This window comes from Hetaerina americana, unplaced genomic scaffold (assembly GCF_022747635.1).
Source record: "Hetaerina americana unplaced genomic scaffold, ioHetAmer1.1.p SCAF_12, whole genome shotgun sequence".
Taxonomy (NCBI): domain Eukaryota; kingdom Metazoa; phylum Arthropoda; class Insecta; order Odonata; family Calopterygidae; genus Hetaerina; species Hetaerina americana.
In genome coordinates, this window is record NW_027286292.1 from 1,992,501 (window position 1) to 2,000,574 (window position 8,074).

The window sequence follows — 8,074 nt, forward strand, 5'->3', positions numbered from 1 at the left end:
TCGGGAAATATTAAGGGGCAACTTAAGGGCAGAGTGGGCTGTTCTTCCTCCTTCCATTAATGTCGCTGCAATACCTGAAGATGCAACGGCTAGAGCAATTTCTCCATGAACCCTGATCTCAGCGAGAACTAAATTAATTAAAAATGTTTTTCCCGTGCCACCAGCAGCATCAAGAAAAATGATACCTCCTTCTTGTTTATCTACTTGATCCATTATTGTTTCGTACGCGAATTTCTGATCTTCATTAAGAAGTGGCTTTTTATCCGCGATGTATGCTTCTAAGTCTAAGACATTGTAGCTAGTTTCACGTATATAATCTGGATAAAATACACCCTGTTGATCTTGTACAGGTGCAAAAAGACCGAGTTCCACTAAAGTCTTGTTAACCATTGTGATACACTTTTCCTCCAAAATAATCAAAGTTTTATTAAAAATGTCGGAGTGAAACGTAATATCCAATGTAGGATTTTCACTTCGAACTTTAGCCAGTATATCCTCACTCATTGATTCTTTATATTTTTCCCATAATGTTTTTGGGTTAGATGGATTACAGGAGGTTATTATGATGGCAAACAAAATTCGGATTTGTCCTGGAAGAGAAATCAAACTGGCCTCTGGCAATGAGTCATCCCAGTGTTGATCTCCTTCTAACAACCCTAAATTCTGGCAAGCTTCTCTGAATGTCTCACATATTTCTCCGTTTACCGTTCTTAATTCTGCAAATGAGCGAGGTCCTCTAATGGTATGTAGAAGCATTCTTAAAAAATAACATTCGGCGTTGTTAGGATGGACTGTGTAGACTCGGCCCAATGCGTCACATGAATAAATATTATTCTCAGGATCAAAGTTGCCCATTTTTCTTCTACAAAAGACTTTCCTTGATGTATTCCACGTATAATATCTCGGCAATTCTGAATACAATAGTGTTCTTGCAAAAGTATCCTGCTGGCATAGTTGGAAAAATGCTGTTTCTATGACAGCAAAAAAGTAAACAAATTACATACATACAAACAAACACTCTCCTTTATATATATATATATATATATATATATATATATATATACATATATATAATATATTTATATATACATATATATATATATACATATATATATATATATATATATATGATTCTGATGATGACGGCCGTGCCATCGAAACGTCAAAACTACATATGTGAGTGTCCTTTCTTTGTCTCTCCATATTTTTAAAATCGATATCAGTGTTTTTATATATTTGTGCGTCGCCAAAGAGCGTTTTATTTCGATTATATATATCTTTATATATATATATATATATATATATATATATATATATATATATATATATATATATATATATATATATATATATATATGTAGGACGGGATGAAGGGAGGAAGAAAGTACTCAGAGCTGAAGAGGGACCTAATGTAGAGTAGGATGTTGTGTTTTACTAGGGGTCATAAATTATTTAATTAGTAATTATGTCCATCCAAAAACCTACCTTAACCGGTAGATTATCTAATAATATATATATATATATATATATATATATATATATATCACACGTGGATATATGTTTATGCTATATATATCCACGTGTGTGTCAGTGAATATATCTAGATCTGTCCTGTCAGTTGTCCTGCATCCCAAATTCAGCTCATAGTTAGTTTGAATAGAGGGTAGACCCCTAACTAAGACCACTTTTTTCCCTTCTGCCACCACTCGGATCTCTCACAAAACTTTAATAATCTCAAAACCCCAATGTTTTGATATTAAATGGGGCTGTCGCAATTTGAACTCAACACTTTCCGGCCAGCAGGAAAACGCTCTATGCACCAGGCAACTAAACCAATATTTTCAGCGGTGGCATTATTCGATAATAACATGCAGGTGAAAGACGTCGATTTTTAAAGTAACCGAGTATCAGGAATGCCTAAGACTTCCACGTGGTGACAAATAGCGGGACGGAGAAGGCAGCGTGCTTTGGTCAGACCCTTGTATCCAAGCGAAGGCACCCCGCTCTCACCTGATGAGCTCAATAAAACGAACCAGGCTCCCGGAAAAGTCATAAAACGCCGTACTGGTGTCTTCATCTAAAGCTCAAAATGCCTCCATTATTAGAAAGGAAGACCTCTATTTTTGAAATGAATGAGCAAAAGAAAATAAATCAATATAATTGTTTCGAATCCCGGGGAAGACCGAAGGAAGTGTTTATGACGGAAAATGATGGCATCTGAAGTGATAACATCGCAAGGTCGAAGCTGTTGAGGCAGCAGCAATATGGAGTGACCTGAAGCTGTTCCACTGAGCTGAAAGCAAATGGAAAGAGTTTTACTCTAACTTAAGCTATATCCAAAGCGTCAGAATATCACTCCTTAGAAATAATAATAATACGGTCTTCTGCTTCTGCTCGCGTGAGTTGGTATCGGAGATGGAACCTCGGAGTTTCGAGGGGAAGGCGTCGTGCCGAGGGCAACTTAGCGGTCTCGCCTATTGGGAATGAGTTACTTCCTTCTCAAGAATTTGCATCAATAGATATTTATAAAACTGTCAGAGAGAAGTGTGCAGGAAAATAGCGCAAATTGATGATATATCTTCTGTCAAGTCAGGGAACTGTTTTTCTATCACAAAAACTGAGGGTTTGAAGGGGCTAAAAATTAAGAAAATATATGATGCTTAGTATATTCATTGTAACTTTGGCGAGGTTTTGACAGGCCCGAGGAATCTTTGATGGAAGTATTTACCACTCTGACCACATTATTCACAGGCAAAAAATGATTCCCATCCGCAATTATTTTTATGTTTCAATGATTAAAATTATTATGAGAAGAATTAGGAATGAGAACTGCAAACGATAAAGAACTTAATGGGAGCGATAATTTTGCGATAATATTCAATTGAAAGCTTTTGAAGTTCGTGTTTGACATACATTTCCTGGAAGGAGGACGACGGCGACAAAGCGACACCTCCGAAATAAACAATTCGTTCATTTTGAAAATGTCCGGATGCAAACTATCATCGCAGGAGTTTTGAAAAACTAACAGTACCATCTTGTACTGCCATTCCAATAGTCACGTCTCTCTACACCTGTTGCTCGACGCCGATTCTTATTGGTGAATTCCATTCAAAAGCATTACGTATCCAATAAAATTTCGAGCGAGACATTGGACGAGACCTCTGATGGAAAATGAACCATCAAAGTCAATTCAATTTGGAAATTAATGCTTTGTTCATGTTAGTTAATATTAAGTCCCTATTACGAGATTTTGAAGGAATGACAGATGAAAACTTGCCGCTTGGCTTAAGGAAATATCATAGGGACAAAAATAACAAATGGAATTTAATCAATTCTGATCCTATGCTGGAAAACGGATTATCAATGGCAATTGGCCGCAACGGAACGAAGACTGATCGGTGATCTCATTACCAAAGGGCAGTAAAGGAGCTTAGGGTAGAAGTCTTCTTACACTATACATAATCATAGCCTGTACACGATACATAGTGATAACTGCCAGAGACTTGACGAAATCTACCTATAGCCTATGTATTCTTCGTGAGGAAGAAGAACCATACTTAATGAGATTTCGAAATCAGATCGCCAAAAGAGCAAGATGTGCTTCTACAAGATCTGTGCCCATTTTTTATATTAGTAACGCTTGAACTTTGATCAAATTCTAATCAATGTAAAGTATTGAATTACTTCATCGTAAAAAATCCCATCTGTAGCGAAATTGTGTTATGCTAACTAAGCGTCACACACCGAGGGGCTGTTTTTAGAAATGGGAAAAGACGCTTTTAAATATTTACAGTCAATAATAGAAATCGAGATAGTCTTATTAATCGAATAAATAAATATTATAAACGCACAGGGATACTTAAAATATCACATGCAATGAGGCATCGTCATTTTACTATCGAACATTCTTCATCCTAAAACGTGACCTGTGCTACATCAAATGTCAGGGCATTGGAGTATGCTATAGAACAGTTTTATCAATGTTTTATCAGTTTTATACCAATGTTAATAAAGGAACTCCTCTGTAATGAATGAAAAGTTAAACACAGTATTTCCTGATTTATTATATCTAGGAAGCTATAATATGTGACAGTCTTAAGCCTTGACTCTCGACGACCAAAATCCAGTCATTACATGACCGGAATTTTTTGACCAGTCATCTGTCGATCCATTATATTGTTCAATATCAAACATACGTAGGCTAACTTTTGGAAATAATGACCAGCGATTGAATAGCTGAAATTCCTGACATTGAACAGAGTAATCGCACGATTTGCTCATTTGGCAACCGAAAAGAGTGAAGGGTCATTTCATTCGAGGTTATTCGTTCATTCGTCGCATTAAAAGCGGGCATCCACACATCATGAGAACTTCCTTTGTTCTGCATTCTTTCTTTCTTTCATTCCTCCCTATCGTCACACTGTCAAAAAACCCTCAACTCTCTTCCTTTCTCCACTCCAACACTCAAAACTCTCCCTTCTGCCACGACCCTCCACAACTACCTTCCGATGTTTCCTCTTTCTCTTCCCTGTCCCGGACTCCCGCGAATACCTCCCCCCCCTCGCCCACCTCTTCATCACTAGACTACATCCTCTCTGTCCTGCTGCATTTTCTTCGTTATTTGACACATCCCGAGCTCAAAAACCTCCACAATCTACGCTTCTCCTCAAAGAGCCCAGGTCTCACATCCAATAATCATTATGCTCAATATTCAAGTCTTAACTACTATTTTTTCCCGCATCGTTCCTCAGGGGTACCTGTAATCAATTATCTTCCGCACATAAATGCTTCATATAATCCGTTGGATGTCCGACAAACTATTGCTTGGTCATCTGCGAACCCAGCCGAGTTAATCATCATCAAATATTATTCCCAGATCAAATCTTCAACATGCCACCTTGCGCGTGCATGTTGAAACGTTCTGGCGATAACGAGCAATCCTGACGCTCACTGCCCTGCCAATCACTGCCCAACACCCTGGGATAGAAGATGCCTGGGGCCCTGGTGGATGGAAAATAACGGGCCCGCCAGGGAAGACCTTTATCAATTACTTTTCCCAACAATATTTGATGAGACTTGTCCCTTTGTGACGGTGTTCCATCACACGCTCCCTATAAACAGCTGGAGGCGTGGTGCTCAAAACTGCGCGAGTTACGCCGTCGGTCTGATTTCTTTTGAGGATCAAATCATGTTTCCTCTCTCATTTCATTCACAGATTGATTCCAGCCCTTCGCTACTCTTTTCACCCCGATCTTCAATCTTCCCACAGCTATCATAAATAATCATTGCCGTAAACAACAGTACAGATCGGCGCTCATTCACGTGCAGAATAACGGTGCATTTGAATTCGAGTGAATCCCGGTACATTCAAGCCGAATGCCGCGACGCACGCCGGACGGCCGATGCAAAAATGAAGCACGAAGCGTCCCGAAGCGAGATTTCCCCGCCCCCCATTCCCGGGAGCGGCGGCGGCCGCGATGGAGGAAGGATCCCGCTTCGCAAACCGCGAACTCCCCCACTTCGTGACTTCTTCCAAAATGAGTAACCGTCTCCAGGAAATGCCGCAAATATTTCCCCCCCACCCCTCCCCCACCGGTCACCCCACTTCCAGAAACAGGCACACGCACCACGATAAGTCGGATCGGGCCTCGGAGAGGTGGGCGGCGGAGGTTGGGGGAGGGGGGGATGGTCGCTCGGACCCTTCTTACCTCCTCTCCGGCGAGCCCTTCTCGGCGGGAATCAGTGACCGTCCGCCAGATAGAACGCCGCGTCCACGGCCGGCTCTCAGCCGACACTGCACCGATGCCACACCGGTCGGCAGCCGTCCGCCCGCAAAGGGTTCCCTCGAAAGGGGTGCTTTAGGCGACGGGGGGCGTGGGGGGAAGGACTCCCGGGCTCTGCTGGGCTGTTCCTCCGCCGACTGATCCCGGGTGGCGGGAACGCCGGCGTGACCTCGGACGGGGAGAAGGCCCGTGAGGTGCTTGAGCCAGGGGCAGGGCACCCTTATCTCCCGCGTCGCTCCAGAAGGGCAGGGGGAGCGAACCGGGCGCTCTGGAATCGCTTGCGACGTCGGAGTGCCTGCGGAGACGGCGGCGAAGCGTCTGTCAACTAGGTGTGCGCGCAGTCGGATGAGCCCTATCTCCTTCCGTGCGCCTCGAGGAACCGATTCATACTGAGCGGACGGCCGGGCGGGAGCGGGGGAGGGGGCGGAGGCGGGGGCGGGGGGATGATGAGCGGGGAAGAGGGGAGGGCGGGCGCCTCGGGAGTCTCGCAACCTCGAGCGCAAGTCGTGAAGCACGTCATCGGAAGGATTCGTGATGAAGGCGAGGAGCACGCTTCGTCCCAAACACTGTACCTCGACGGCCGATGAGTATTAATGGCCGAAAATGGGTGGGGGGGGGGTGTCCACGCGCCCGTGAGACGGCCGACGTCTGCATTTGCATCCCCCGGCCCTTGGTATTCCGCCGGTGCCCCAACACGGACGCTCAGGGGTGACGTGGAGGAGAGGGGTTTTCTCGCCCTACCCTTTCGGAAATTGAAAACATCATTTCGCAACTCCTCGACGAGGATGATGCCCTTATGGGTGCAAGGACACGAGTGCCGTTGTCAGATTTGCCCGCGCAGAGACGGTGCGCGTGGTAAGAAGAATGGAGGGGGAGAGTGCGCAATGGCGATGCAGATCCTTCAATGCGAAAGACAGCGGTCGAGAAAAAAATCGGTGCCTCGAATGTAATGTGCCGAAAACCTTCTCCAAGTATTTCCAAGAGCTAGTCACAAAGGCTACCCAAGATTTCATCATTTTGGCATTCAAAAGTGATCCACAAAAGATTGCTCCCAGGAAAGTCTCTTTTAATCCCTTGCCATTAAGTAATGAAACAAACAAGAATATTAATTTAACGTAAAGAAAAAATAAATGGACATCAAGCGTGAAGTTATGTAAACAATAGAAATGAAATTGAATCGTGCAATTCAATTTCATTTCCGTCGTTTCTGTTTCCATCACTTGATGGCGAAGGGTTAAGGAACATCCTGTCGAGCGGTCACGTGTGAATCACTTTTAAATATCAGGATGATAAAAGAACGGGATGCGCGAGCAGTTGGTGTCATAATACGATCGGTCAAATTCGTACAAGCGTGCCCAGGATCTTGGTGTCGGATGCTTCTTAGGAAGGGTTTCGCGCGCAATTCCTCATCAGACAATTGGGTTTTTCAATCTGGTACTTCCACTAATATTACATGAATATTTAAAGAAAAAATTGTTATATAGGTTTTAACTCTTCAGAAGTGATGGTCAGGGAATTAGCGTGCTTATACCCTGGTCACCAAATGGTGGATTCTGAAAAATTTAATCGAGAAAACGATATGTAAACAAATTGTAGCTTTCAGAAGAGTGTCCAACTGTCAGAAGTCATTGAGCGTCTCATCAAGTTCGAGTGAGTCACGCGAGAAGTCTTGGATCAACCAATATATAGTATTTCGCTGGTGAGCATTTTGATGGGGCAATGTCCCAAAAGGACTTTAAACGTAATCGGTGAATACTAGTATACATTGTCGTTAATTAATATTCATCAGCTAACTTATCCTTTCTATCCCTTTTGGTTTCGAAAAATATTTTTTTAACTTATCGTAAATTCACTCAACGCAGCATGCAATTAAATAAGTCTATTTCAATTACCAAAGTGCAACAACATATATATATTACGAGGTTATCGTAGGTTATAGTCGGGGCACGAACTGATTATTATCGTCCACACTAGCTATATCTCACGTAGTATAGTAAATTTATGCCCTATAGTTAGTGTTTTTTAGGTGCATAAGTAAATAACTATGTGTAACTGGACATCTTTAACAAAATGTAACTTGATTCCTCTCATGTAATTAGACAAATTTCACTCGATTTCCTTGGTAGCTTTAAATTATGGAATATGATCTCTACTCCTTAATCTACTAATTCTTATAAAAGCAAATGTTTGCTAGAAACTCCTTCAACATTTCCATCGGTTGCTTTAAAGAACTTTCATATCATCCACATATTTTTAATGAACTTACTTAAATAATTCCTTTGATTCTGGCT

The 8,074-nt window shown here is 42.2% G+C and overlaps 1 protein-coding gene across 1 annotated transcript in view; it reads right to left on the bottom strand.

Moving 5' to 3' along the window:
- LOC139685647 (solute carrier family 41 member 1) overlaps window positions 1-6,157 on the bottom strand; it is a 110,026-nt gene extending 103,869 nt beyond the window's left edge. The window contains exon 1 of the mRNA XM_071582602.1: window positions 5,709-6,157. The gene's annotated coding sequence lies outside the window, so the exon portion shown is untranslated. The remainder of the gene's footprint in view (window positions 1-5,708) is intronic.
- Window positions 6,158-8,074: the final 1,917 nt, after the last annotated feature.